General features: G+C 42.7%; 1 protein-coding gene across 1 annotated transcript in view; it reads left to right on the top strand.

Moving 5' to 3' along the window:
* The window catches only part of dynlt5 (dynein light chain Tctex-type family member 5), a 48,225-nt gene that overhangs the window by 17,578 nt on the left and 17,406 nt on the right, over positions 1 to 13,241 (top strand). The gene's annotated exons all lie outside the window — the stretch shown is intronic.

The following is a 13,241-nucleotide window of genomic DNA, read 5'->3' as shown; positions in this document are numbered from 1 at the left end:
TGGAATGTATACAAGATGGGTTTTCTAGATCAGTATGTTGAGGAACTAACTGGAGAACAGGTTATTTTAGATCTAGTATTGTGCAATGAGAAAGGGTTAATTAATAACCTTGTAATAAAGGGTCCTTTAGGGAAGAGTGACCATAATATGATGAATTTTATATTGAGTTTGAAAATGATTGTTAAATCTGAAACTAGGGTCTTAAATCTAAACAAAGCAAACTATGTAGGTATGAGGGGTGAGTTGGCTAAGCTACATTGGGAAATTACATTAAATAAGGGGGAAGTAGATAAGGGATGTGTTTGGATTTTCAGAAGGCATTCGAAAAGGTGCCACACAAGAGGTTATTAAACAAAATTAAGGCTCCTGGGATTGGGGGTAATATACTAGCATGGATTGAGGATTGGTTAGTGGACAGAAAACAGAGAGCAGGAATAAACGGGTCTTTTCGGGTTGGCAGGCTGTAACTAGTGGGGTGCCACAAGGATTGGTGCTTGGACCCCAGCTATTCACAATTTATATCAATGTTTTGGATGAGGGGACTAAATGTAATATATCCAAGTTTGCTGATGATACAAAGCTAGTTGGGAATATAAGTTGTGAGGAGGATTCAAAGAGACTTCAAGGGGATAGATAGGTTAAGTGAGTGGGCAAGAACATGGCAAATTAAATATAATGTGGAGAAATGTGAAGTTAACCACTTTTTGGTAAGAAAAATAGAAAAGCAGAGTATTTTTTGAATGATGAGAGATTGGGAAATGTTGGTCTTCAAAGGGACCTGCGTGTCCTTATACACGAATCACTGAAAGTTAACATGTAGGTACAGCAAGCAATTAAGAAAGCAAATGATATGTTGGCCTTTATTACAAGAGGATTTGAATATAAGAGTAAAGACATCTTATTGCAATTATATAGGGCCCTGGTGAGATCGCACCTGGAGTATTGTGTACAGTTTTAGTCTCATTAGGAAGGATATACTTGTAATAGAGGGAGTGCAACAAAGGTTCACGAAACTGATTCCTGGGATAGAGGGATTGTCCTATGAGGTAGGATTGAGTAGACTAGGCCTATATTCCCTAGAGGAATGAGAGGTGATCTCATTGAAACATACAACATTTTTACAGGGCTTGACAGGGTAGATGCAGGGACGATGTTTCCTCTGGCTGAGGAGTCTAGAACCACTGTCACAGAATAAGGGGTCGGCCATTTAGGATTGCAATGAGGAGAAATTTATTTACTCCGAGGGTAGTGAATCTTTAGAATTCTTTACCCCAGAGACTTAGTCTTTGAGTATATTCAAGACAGAGATCGATAGATTTTTGAATATTAAGGAAATCAAGGGATATGGGGAAAGTGCAGGAAAGTGGAGTTGAGGTAGAAAGTCAGCCATGATCTTGTTGAATGGCAGAGCAGGCTCGAAGGGTCACGTGGTCTACACCTGCTCCTAATTCTGAGTCACAAAGGAGCTCAGTAGTAAATATGAGGTAGAAAAACGTGGATGAATATGAGAGCAATAACATGTTCAGTTTAGGATTGCATGAGAAACAACTTCCCTCCTTGAGTCACTAAAGCCTAGTACCTAGTTCATCAATTAGTCTCCTCTTATCTTGGAGACATCAAATATCAACACTGTTATTTGAAATATCAAAATACTAAACTCCATCCTAGTTGAAGGGTTATTAACATCAGCAGAAACAAATGCCAACTAACAGAATGAACACAGTTCATTAGGATGTGAATAACAGCAGCAACAACAGTGGAATCCAAACCCTTCAGTCACTTGTGAACTCACTGGTGTCTCAGCAGGTTGGATGACCAAGTAAATCCCTTCCCACACACTGAGCAGATGAACGGCCTCTCCCCAGTGTGAACTTGCTGGTATGTCAGCAGGGTGGATGACCAAGTGAATCCCTTCCCTGACTGCTCCATTTTTGATTGGGGCGGAGGAGCAGTGAGAGATCGGGGCCCAGGAGAGGCGAGGGTTCGGGGCCCAGGGGCAGCACAGGCCAGCCCACACTGCGAGCTGTGGATAGTAGGAGCATGCATGCGCACTAGGTCCGTGCAGCAGAGCTTGGTCACCAGTCGTCTTGGTTAACCCTTGCCATTGGATCAAGACCTAGCTCTGTCAAGCCCATGTGGTGGCTGGTGTGCAATGGCCACCCCACGTTAAAAGAATCCATGCACAGGCATCTTCCACCCTTCAGTATGTAGTTCGGGACCTAGAATGTCAGGTCCCTCATTGAAACACCTGTGAACTCATCCTTTTTTGGTGTGGAAGTGGGTCATCCTCGATACGAGGGACTGCCTAATACTATACTGCTATACCTAGTTCACCTACCATGTTATAATGCAACACTGAAGTGCCTGAACTGCTCAGCGACAAAGTGGGTGAAATTGGACTTTGGTGCTAGTGCAACGCAGGCAATAGCAAATGGGCAGCCCGTTTTGCACTTTGCCAGTGATTTAGTTCCATTGGCTTCAGTGGAAATGAATATCGGGCAGAGTGCAGGGCAAATCTCGACCCAATGCAACTCCTGTGCACTGAACTCACTATGGGACGTAGTAAATGATGGATCCTCCCCTTATGTTTCTGGGGTACCTGAGCAGTGCTCCAGACACATGGTTCCCATTTGAAACAGCATTTCAAGAAAAGTTCCCCAGCGGAAGTTAATTTTAGCCAGCAAGGTGGCCCTCTCTTCAATAGGGCCATCCTTCCCTCTGCTGCTTCGCTACACTTTTCTTGTTTGGCTTTCACTTGCCTGTCCATTACATTGGTTGTTTGGCCTGATTTACTTATTGTGGGAATTGGAGGAAAGAAGAGGTGGCACCATCTGGACAGCCAATACCTTATTCATTGCTACTGTCTGACTTTCTGTCCCCCTCTGTTGTGGGACTCCCAAAGCATTGTGTGTTACATGCCAGAATTGCCGCTAAAATATATAAATAGGCTAGCGGCATTATTTCATAAAGTCAGCTTATTTCTGCACAGGCACATGCTGCACCTTATGAACTGCTATCTTATTACCAATTCGCCAGGACCACATTATTGGCCCCTATAAATGAGCTGTTTTAAAAAGAAAATATAATCCTTTTGTTTATTAAAGTGCCTTCAGCATTCTGATAGCCTGCATTTTCTATTTTATTATGGACTTGTTTGGAACATCACCATGCTAAGTGTATGGACAGAAGAAATTAGTGGAAAGTAAATTGAGAATGGATGTCTGGAAAAATATCCAAGAATGATAAATGTTTGTAAATATTTACCAAGAAAGATAATAGTACAATTAGATGTAGTGATGAGGGAGTTAATGTACTGGAGAGATGAGCTGGGAAGTGCTGAATTGCCTTTACTCATCCCTAATTTTTTTTTTCTCTTGTTCTTCTTCATAATTTTGAATATATAAAAGACCATCTGCATTGCAATATTGCCCTAATTTCCTCAGGAAACCGAAGCCATTTCTCAAATTATCTTCAGCAAGAGTAAATCTAAAGTGTATTCTGTATCTTTTCTAACTTGGATGTACTGTAACAACAATTTGTATTTATATAGCGCATTTAATGTAGTGAAACATCCCAAGGCGCTTATTTTAGATAACGGATATTATCCAACAGTTATCTCAAATATATTGAAACATTAAAGGGATAAATTTGTCTGTTAAATTGGAGGAAAATGGCTACAATTGTAGCCAAAGAACTCTAACAATACTTCTTCTGCCTCCCAAGTCCCTCAAGAATCTATCCTTGGCCCCCTCTTTCTCATGTACATGCTGCTCCTTTGTGAAATCATCCACAAACATTGGGTCAGCTTCCAAATGTACGCTGACGACACCCATCTTTCCCTCTCCACCACCTCTCAACCTCTGCACTGTCTCTTTGCTGTCGCACTACCTGTCTGACATCTGACCTTGGATGAGTCTTGAAAATGTCTAGTTAAACATTGCAAGGACTTTAGTATTTATCTTTGGCCCCCACCACAAATTCTGTGTGCGTATCAGCAACTCCATCACCCTCCCTGGCCACTGTCTCGGGTTGAACCAAATTGTTCATAACTTCAGCATCCTGTTTGATTCTGAGCTGAGCTTCTGACCCCAGTTCCCTTCCATAACAAAAGCCATCTACTTCCACATCTAACATTGCCCACTTCCAAACCTGCCTCAGCCTTTGCTGCTGAAACCCTGATGCATGCTTTTGCCACATCCAGACGAGATTATTCCAAATGCTGTCCTGGCTGGCCTCCCATCCTCCATAATGTCCTCATCGACATACATTTGGCTCCTGTTTTCCCAATGCCTCAAATTTAAAATTTCTATCCCCCCATGGTTTCTCCCCTCTCTTTGACCTCGATCAGCTAAAATCCTCCCCAAAACTCTTTGTTCGTCTGACTCTGACATCCTCCTGCTGCACCAATTGCAGCCATGCTTTCAGACACCCAAGTACCAGTCTCTGGAATGTTTTGCCCAAGCTCTTCTGCCTCTCTACCACCCCCAACACCTTTAAAACCCATCTGGCTACTGAAGACACCTAAAGCATCTTTCCAGGAGAAGGCTTCAACACGTGTACTGATCTTTCTGGCCTCAAATATGCCCTAGTGACATGGGTGCATGCCATCTCTCTTGTACATTGAGAAGCCCATTACCAAAATCTTGGGAGATCCTTGCCTTTTCATCTTGCTTGGGGAAGAATAGGATATATTTAGGCTGCGAATAAACATCAATGATGTTTCCCTGCCATTAATTTGGTAAAGTAGCAAGGTGATACTTTTTGGGGATGCTGTGGTCCATTATGTTGGAAAAACGTGCTGGTGAAATGCATGGGAACGATTTCAGAAGCTGCAAAGAATAAAAAAGCACAACAAAACTTTGACTTAATGATAAACAAACCAACAGCAATGATACAAATTTCAAGTATCACTGCAAGAGATTAGACTCCCTTCAGCCCCACCCCCCCACCCCTGCAAGGACTAAAAAGGTAACAAACCAGTAACATGAGTGCAGACAATGCCTACACTAAAAATGAACACTGGGATTAGAGTTTCTGCTCCATGCGCAATCGGGAATCTGTGCCTAACATGCTCTTAAAATCTTCCATGAATAAGACAATCCGGCAGTGTAATAGAATATAATCATTTTTCTTCTCTTTCCATTAAAAAGTATTCCTCGATGTCTTTAAGAGTGGTAACTTGGTGCAGTTTTATTACTTGAACTCAAATATTCATTTTTAATAAGTGTGTCCAATGGTTGAAAATGACTATACAGAACTATTTAATTTCATTGGTCTACGCTAGTCAGTTTCTTATTAAATTTAATATTTTTTGATACAAAAAAACTTTAAAAAGGTGCCTACGAACTTGTGCACCTAAGAAAATGAACGCAATTTGAAGAGGCTTGCTAAACCAGAGCATTCGGTGAAATATCTCAATTTTGATCTGGGAAGCGTGGCCAGTTTATGGGTGTGATCTGATTCTAGTGAATTTGATCTTGAACCAGTGTAAACACAAACGTAAATGTTTTGTGCTGTAATTCACTTGCGTTTAAAATTCCCCGATTTTTTTTTTTTTTTTTTTTTTTTTTTTTTTTTGCGCTGATTCAGCCGATTTCACTCCGATTCCGCTGCTGCTATTAGCGGAAACAAGTGGAAACTCTATCCCTGATCCAGATCAAGTGGCTTGCATGTGCATACAATAAATTATATCATGCTCAATTATACGGATTAATTCTCAATGCAGTGGAGAATGGGGAATAAAACATATTATTAGAACTTTTTTTGCACAGCTTAATGCTGAGTAAAGCTCCCTCTGCTTAGTCCCAGCAATGTACCTTAACTCCTCCTCCTTCCTCTTCCTCTTCCTCTTCCTCAATGACTTGCTTCCACACTAAAATGATTTGTAAGGTGACTGATAAGACCAGGTCCCAAACTTCATTTAAAAGGGTGGAAGATGCCTGTGCATGAATGCTTTTAACGTGGGGTGGCCGTTGCACCCAGCTACCACACAGACTTGACAGACCAATGCCTTGATCCAATGGCAAGGGAATCCAAGGCGATTGGATCCAGGCTCTGACACACGCACGCGTACGCACACACCTCACACCTCATACCTCACCGCCTCACACCTCATACCTCACCGCCACACGCACGCGCACGCACACACCTCACACCTCATACCTCACCGCCACACGCACGCACACGCACACACCTCACACCTCATACCTCACCGCCACACGCACGCACACGCACACACCTCACACCTCATACCTCACCGCCACACGCACGCACACGCGCGCCTCCCCCGCCACACACAAGCACACGCACACCTCCCCGCCACGCCTCACGCACGCCTCACACGCCACACGCACGCCACACGCACGCCTCCCCCGCCACATGCACGCCTCCCTGCCACACCTCCTCCGCCACACGCGCACGCACGCCTCCCCTGCCACACGCACGCACGCCTCCCCCGCCGCACGTACGCCTCCCCCGCCGCGCGCGCACACACACGCACCCCACCCCGCAGGTCCTCTCTCCGTGCTTTTCAGAGATCACTGTGTAGGTGAGCACATTAATCTTGGAGCAGCTTGCGTATTTGTCCATAGAATACTGACACTACCCCAGGCCCCCCCCACCCCCCCCGGCTCCGGCTCCAGCTCCAGCATGCTACTCTCCATGTGCAGGCTCTGCTGCACTTTTTCTGCTCTCTCTCCAGCTGCTCACGCATTGGCCGTTGGTTACCATGTGTATTCTGGCCTCGGGTCCCGACCTCGCTGCTGGATCATACTGTGTTACTTTAGTTTAACATCCAACAGTGCAGTACTACTCTGGAGAGCATCAGCCTAGATTATGTGCCCAAATATGGCTGTGAAAGTAAGAGTATTTAAAACATATCCTGAATCCACCCTCTGGTACATGTCCTATTGCCCATACCCAGGTTCAGTTGATTGGTTAAAGCATCCATCAACCATCAGCACCTGACAGTAAACATGGTGGTGTTCGGAAGCTTTCTGCAACCTTAACGCTAACCTCAGAACAACATTCCCACTGCACTGGCGTGAATGGGTTTGTGACTGCCTGAACTAATTTTGTATTGGATTTTTACAACTAGCAGAGAGAGGAAAATTTTATAAGCATTTACAATTTGGGGGGGATATGAGAAGCTATTTGACCCCAGAAGCACTTCCTCTTTTTATCTCAACAGCACTTCCCCACTATATTATTCAATTTGATCTCTTTCCAGAAATACATCCAGTGGTCTTTTGAACCTATTTATAGGATTAATTTTAATGGGTTTTTTTCAGGTAACTTATTCTGCAAATCTCTCATCCTTTGGGTAAAAAGATCTTCCTGATTTCCTAATTTCTCAATTTTAACTTCTGTATCTTGGTGTATAAGCTGTTCACGATAATGCATCATCTAGGTTGAGTTGAAAGCCAGGTCTCTGAAATGAAAGGCTACTATCATTGTGCCTATTTAAAAGGATTATCTTTCACACCATCACCTAGGAATACAAAAACGTTGCGGAAGAGTTGCTCATGGCAAAATCAACTCAACAGTCTTAAATTGAGGAAGATCTCCGGCAATAAATCGGTATATTTTGGAAGAATTTCACAGGATTAGAATAAATAGAACCCTGTTCCAATGGACTCCAGTTCACATTTACCAAGGACTTTGACTCTCTTTATGACTTCATCCCAAACAAATATGAAATATTAATGTTTTTTTTTTCCTAGGTGGATAGTGAAATTAGGTTTTGTGTTCTTTCGCTTCCTCCTAAGAAAATATTCTTCACTATTAAGGGCATTCCACCAATCCTTTGTCAAAGATGCTCAGTAAACAGTTATTGGGAAGCATGGGAGAGCCTAAGTTCGTGCTCCCTCTATTGTTTCCTCCTTCTGTGAAGAAATGCACACATAACAACAAATTATCAAAATTGTCACTTTTCACTGTGAAAAGTAAGGTCAGCATGATGACAAAGCACTTTACAAAGTGCCATGGAGTGATTGAATTGAGGTTAACATTTCTCTCGTTCCCCCTCATCCTGAATTAGCGGTTTCAGTTACGTTGTGTAAGCATTCAAGTGGATGACTGCTGCTCCATCATACAATGGGAGAGAGAAATTGGTTTTATGTGCCTGTTTTTAGTCAATTTCAGAGTGGAATTGACAGGTGCCTTAAAGTAGGTTGGTTGCAAGCCAACCCTCTCGGCCATAGACATTATAAGGGAACAGTAAAAACATAGGGGCACTGGAAAATAAATCAGTTTTTTAGAATAATAATTTAAAAGCCCAGAATGTTTATCATTTTTGATAAACTGTTACTAGTCCTCCTTACCCATTTTAGTAAAAGAAATTCACAGAATGTTTCCATGGTTTGTTTTCCCAAACAGTAGTTGTGGCTTCCTCAACCAGAGATGAGTTTAATATGTAATGTATTGTTATATTTTAATCGGATAACACCATTTTCTTCAGATGGTCTCACTGAAAACAAACCATTTTCTTGATTTGCTTGTATTTTGTTGGTCCAAGACAGTTGAATAGATTTTGGGGGCATTTTTCTAATTGTGGTGAGTGCCGCAATATTGAATTGTATTTCTTTTGGCTTTGCAATACTTGTTGGATTTAACAGTAACTGTTCTTAAATCTTGTGCCTGGCATTGGTCAGGGTAATATAGCCATAAATTTGACTGGAATGGATCTGGATTGGGTAAACAACAGTTCAAAACTACATTTTTATACTAAAGTGTCCCTAATGTTGATTGTTTGCACATGATGCTTTTTATGGTTATCTGGAGCACTTGACTGTCGTATATTTTCGATCAGTCTCCCCATCTAACACAAGACAAATAGCATTGAAGTGACTTTGTAAAGGATATTTCATTCAATATTTTAATTTTAAGTTTTAAGCTTTGCTGGGTTATTGTCCAGTCTAATTAATTTTGGTTAAAAATCAGATCCCAAACCTACCCAACATAAATGTGTGCCCTTGCTGTGGTTTTTGTGGATGCTATCTGAAAGCAAGCAGCAATTGGCCAGTATTGTTCAGAAATCGTTCGTTGGAAGTTCTCTTATTTTTTTTCACACACTCTGCTTGACATTTTCCAGAATGACGTGACTAATATCGACAAATAAAGGTTCCCATCTGTCTGGTCTTTCTCCTCCCGCATCCTCGCCCTGCACACACCTAGATCCAGTAACACAAGATAACGTCATCCTCCCCATCCAATGCTCTCAAGTTCTTATCCGGGTCTTTGCAATCTTGTAATTACTATTCTACCTCAACACTTTAATTGTGTTCATTGCAAAAGACAGCATTCATAGGCAACCTGCATCTCTCATGATCTGAAACTTCTAACCTTGTTTATAGAGTGAATGGGTTAGCATGCTGCAGGATTAACAATTACCTTTTTGTTGGAGCCACCAACCATACACTCCCATCACCTTTCATAGGTGGACAAATACAGCCTGTGAGACCATTTGGTTCGGGTTAGACAATCAGTGGAACTTATTACAAGAAATACATTTACAAAACAACAAACTCGAAGGCAGCAGAATAATACTATAATTTGCACACAAGTTCCTTTTTGCCTTGAGAATGACAAAGCTCTTGAATCAGTCCCTTTTCAGGATCTTTAAATGGAGTCCTCTGCTAACCTTTTACATAGATGCAGTGCTCTGTGCCGATGGAGTTTTATCTCACCACCATTATGTAGAAATGCAAATGAACTCTGGCTGCTGCCAAGATATAGTCCTCACTTCCTTTGAAGTAGAGGCTGGCTTCTTTGAATGATCCCCAATTCTTTCTTAACCGGCCAAAAATTGTAATATAAATTGGCTAGAAATTCCTGTGGTAGGTTCCTGGGGGCAGGTCGGGGTAGACAAGAACCTCCACCTAGCCCATAGATATACTCGAGAACCCTGTTCCAAAGCCTGGAGTCCAGGTAATTGGCGTATTTTGGGTAGTTATAAACACCATTTTTGGAGAGAGTGGGCCATCCGCCTTAACAGTAGGATGTGGAAGTGGAGGGAAATCCACCACCATCTGAATATTTCATAACTCGCAACAAAAATATATCAAAATGAGAAGGAAAGACTGTAAGAGAAGGGATAACCATTCGTGGCTAACTAAGGAAATAAGGGAGGGTATCAAATTGAAAACAAAGATATACAATGCGGCCAAGACTAGTGGAAGGCCAGAGGATTGGAAACATTTTTTAAGCCAGCAGAGAACGACTAAAAAAAAATGATATTGAGAGGAAAGATAGATTATGAAAGTAAACTAGCATGAAATATATAAACAGATAGTAAGAGTTTCTACAGGTACATAAAAAGAAAAAGAGTGGCTAAAGTAAATGTTGGTCCCCTAGAGGATGAGACTGGGGAATTAATAATGGAGAACAGGGAAATGGCAGAGACATTGGAACAAATATTTTGTATCGGTCTTCACGGTAGAAGACACTAAAAATATCCCAATGGTGGATAATCAAGGGGCGATAGGCAGGGAGAAACTTAATACAATCACTATCACTAATGAAGTAGTACCAAGTAAAATAATGGGACTAAAGGCGGACAAGTCCCCTGGACCGGATACATTACATCCTAGGGTCTTGAGGCTGCAGAGATAGTGGATGCATTGGTTGTAATCTACCAAAATTCCCTGGATTTTGGGGCGGTCCCAGCAGATTGGAAAACCGTAAATGTAATGCCCCTATTTTTAAAAAAAGAAGGCAGACAAAAAGCAGGAAACTATAAAGACCTAACATCTGTCATTGGGGAAAATGCTGGAGTCCATTATTAAGGAAGCAGTAGCAGGACATTTGGAAAAGCATGATTCAATCAAGCAGAGTCAACATGGTTTTATGAAAGGGAAATCATGTTTGACAAATTTGCTGGAATTCTTTGAGGATGTAATGAGCAGGGTGGATAAGGGGGAAGCAGTGGATGTGGTGTATTTGGATTTCCAAAAGGCATTTGATAAGGTGCCACATAAAAGGTTACTGCACAAAATAAAACTTCACGGGGTTGGGGGTAATATATCAGCATGGATAGAGGATTGGCTAACTCACAGAAAACAGAGAGTCGGGATAAGTGGGTCATTTTCCGGTTGGCAAATAGTGACTAGTGGGGTGCCGCAGGAATCGGTGCTGGGTCCTCAACTATTTACAATCTGTTAAGTTCAGAATAACTTCACGAGACTGTGTTGTAAGCTCAAACCATTGTGACCTTGGTCTGTTTAATATAACTACAAAGTGGGGCTGCAACGTGGTGGCCTGCCTTTTATACCTACTTGCACTGGGGTACACAGGTGACCCATAGGTCTCCCACAGGTGTGTCCTCTACTGGCAATACACACAGGTGAGGTTCACATACATAACATCACTTCCCCCCCCCCCCCCCAAAGTCTTGAGTACAAGTTATTTACAGGTTGAGGCGTTCTGGCGAGCTGCGTTCCCTGGTCGATTGCCTGAGTCGACATCCTGACATGGGTGAATTGGGCGGGTCATTGCTGCACGGCAGCTCGGCTGGTCTGGTCGGACTATCGAACAAGGTAGGTTCATTCTCCTGGTTGACCGTGAGGTCAGCTGCTGGTTGGGTGTGTGTTGGTGGATCATAGATGGTGGGGTCTTCCTCAAACTGTTCTTGGTAGTCCATGAATCGCAGTTTGGTCTGATCAAGGTGCTTTCTGTATGTTTGCCCATTCAACAACTTCACAACAAACACTCTATTCCCCTCCTTGGCTAAGACAGTGCCAGCAATCCACTTGGGACCATGACCGTAATTTAGAACAAACACCAGGTCACTGACTTCAATGTCACGCGAGGCCGCCGCGCGATCATGGTACACGTTATGCCTGTGCCGCCGGCAGAGCAGGCTTGAGGGGCCAAATGGCCGACTCCTGCTCCTATTTCTTATATTCTTATGTTTCTTCTTATATTTAGAGTAGTAGGGTTACCAACTGCAGCCAAAGACGTTAAGTTTGTTTTCAATAAATTCTCATTTTGAAGTTGCCACATTCCCAATACTTTGCAATTGATTGCCACAGGGAAACTAGCCTTTTCACATTTCAGTGCCCCACTTCCACCAGGATGCAACAGGCCCTGGCAAGCCAGTACACATTGCTACATTGTAGTGGGAGAAGTAGAGGCAGAACTGGTGGGAATTCTAATGGATGAAGTCATCCTACTAGTCTCGTCTCTTGCAGTGACCTCTGCATGCAAAGTGGCGGATGCAAGAAGTGCCCAATTGCACTTCAAATGGAATTTTTAAACTTTCTATAGATGGAGTGGCAACCCAGCATAACCAGGTCCCATTCTTGCCACCAGTTATGTCCCAGGGCAATGTAACTTCAGCCCTATTATTTCAATCATCCAAGTCGATGGGGATGCGGATACCAGCTCTATCTCTCTGGAGAGATGTTTACTAGATTAAGCTTAAAACAAAGCTTTTTGGAATTTCCCTCTGCGTGGTGCCCCTTTAATGGTTGTAATTACAGAAATCAGCTCTCTCCGCTGTGAAGTAAACACGGGAGGAGGGGGGAATACCCTCTTTTGAACCTCCATTAACTCCATCTTCTGTGTATTGCTGCATACAATGGCCCTCAGATCAAAACGAAAGAGACCCTTTTGAACTTCCAGTGCCTTGGCCTACCTACAGTTTCACATGACCATGACAGAATACAGAAATATTTACTGTTGCAATGCAGCTGGGAGCTCACATCCATCACAATTACTTTGCACACTTCCACTTTCGATCTGGGGTACAATTTTCCAGATACATGGGGGCAATTACACAGTTGTGAAGCAACAGTGCTGGGACCTTAACTCCTTAGTCAATAAATGAGCTGACCTTCCATGGTAATGAGATCTGCTCACTTGAATATTTAATGTTCTTCTTGCATTGCTCATGATGTACTTACTGGGTGAGTACTGAGTTTGCAGGGATAAAATAATTTGTACTGGCACTTTGACTGCAGCGTTTTCTTGGAGAATAGGTGTAGGAAGTACAACAGCGGTAGCAGCACCAGTGGTACACGGACCTTCTGAAGCCAAAGCCCAGAGGAGGAGGTAATCTGGATAGCCTTATGGAAGGTTCAGGCCACCCAGGGAAAGATACACAATATCTGCATGGCCCTTATTTGTAGCGTACATTTGCAATGGGTGCTAAGCAACCAGTGCCTTTAATGAGCCTTGTGCACCATGGGTGCAAGATTCTGGCAAGCTAGGCATTTCCTACCTTAACATCTGAGCATTCGATG

This window comes from Pristiophorus japonicus, chromosome 8 (genome assembly GCF_044704955.1).
Source record: "Pristiophorus japonicus isolate sPriJap1 chromosome 8, sPriJap1.hap1, whole genome shotgun sequence".
Classification (NCBI taxonomy): domain Eukaryota; kingdom Metazoa; phylum Chordata; class Chondrichthyes; family Pristiophoridae; genus Pristiophorus; species Pristiophorus japonicus.
This window is presented reverse-complemented; position numbering and strand designations above follow the sequence as displayed.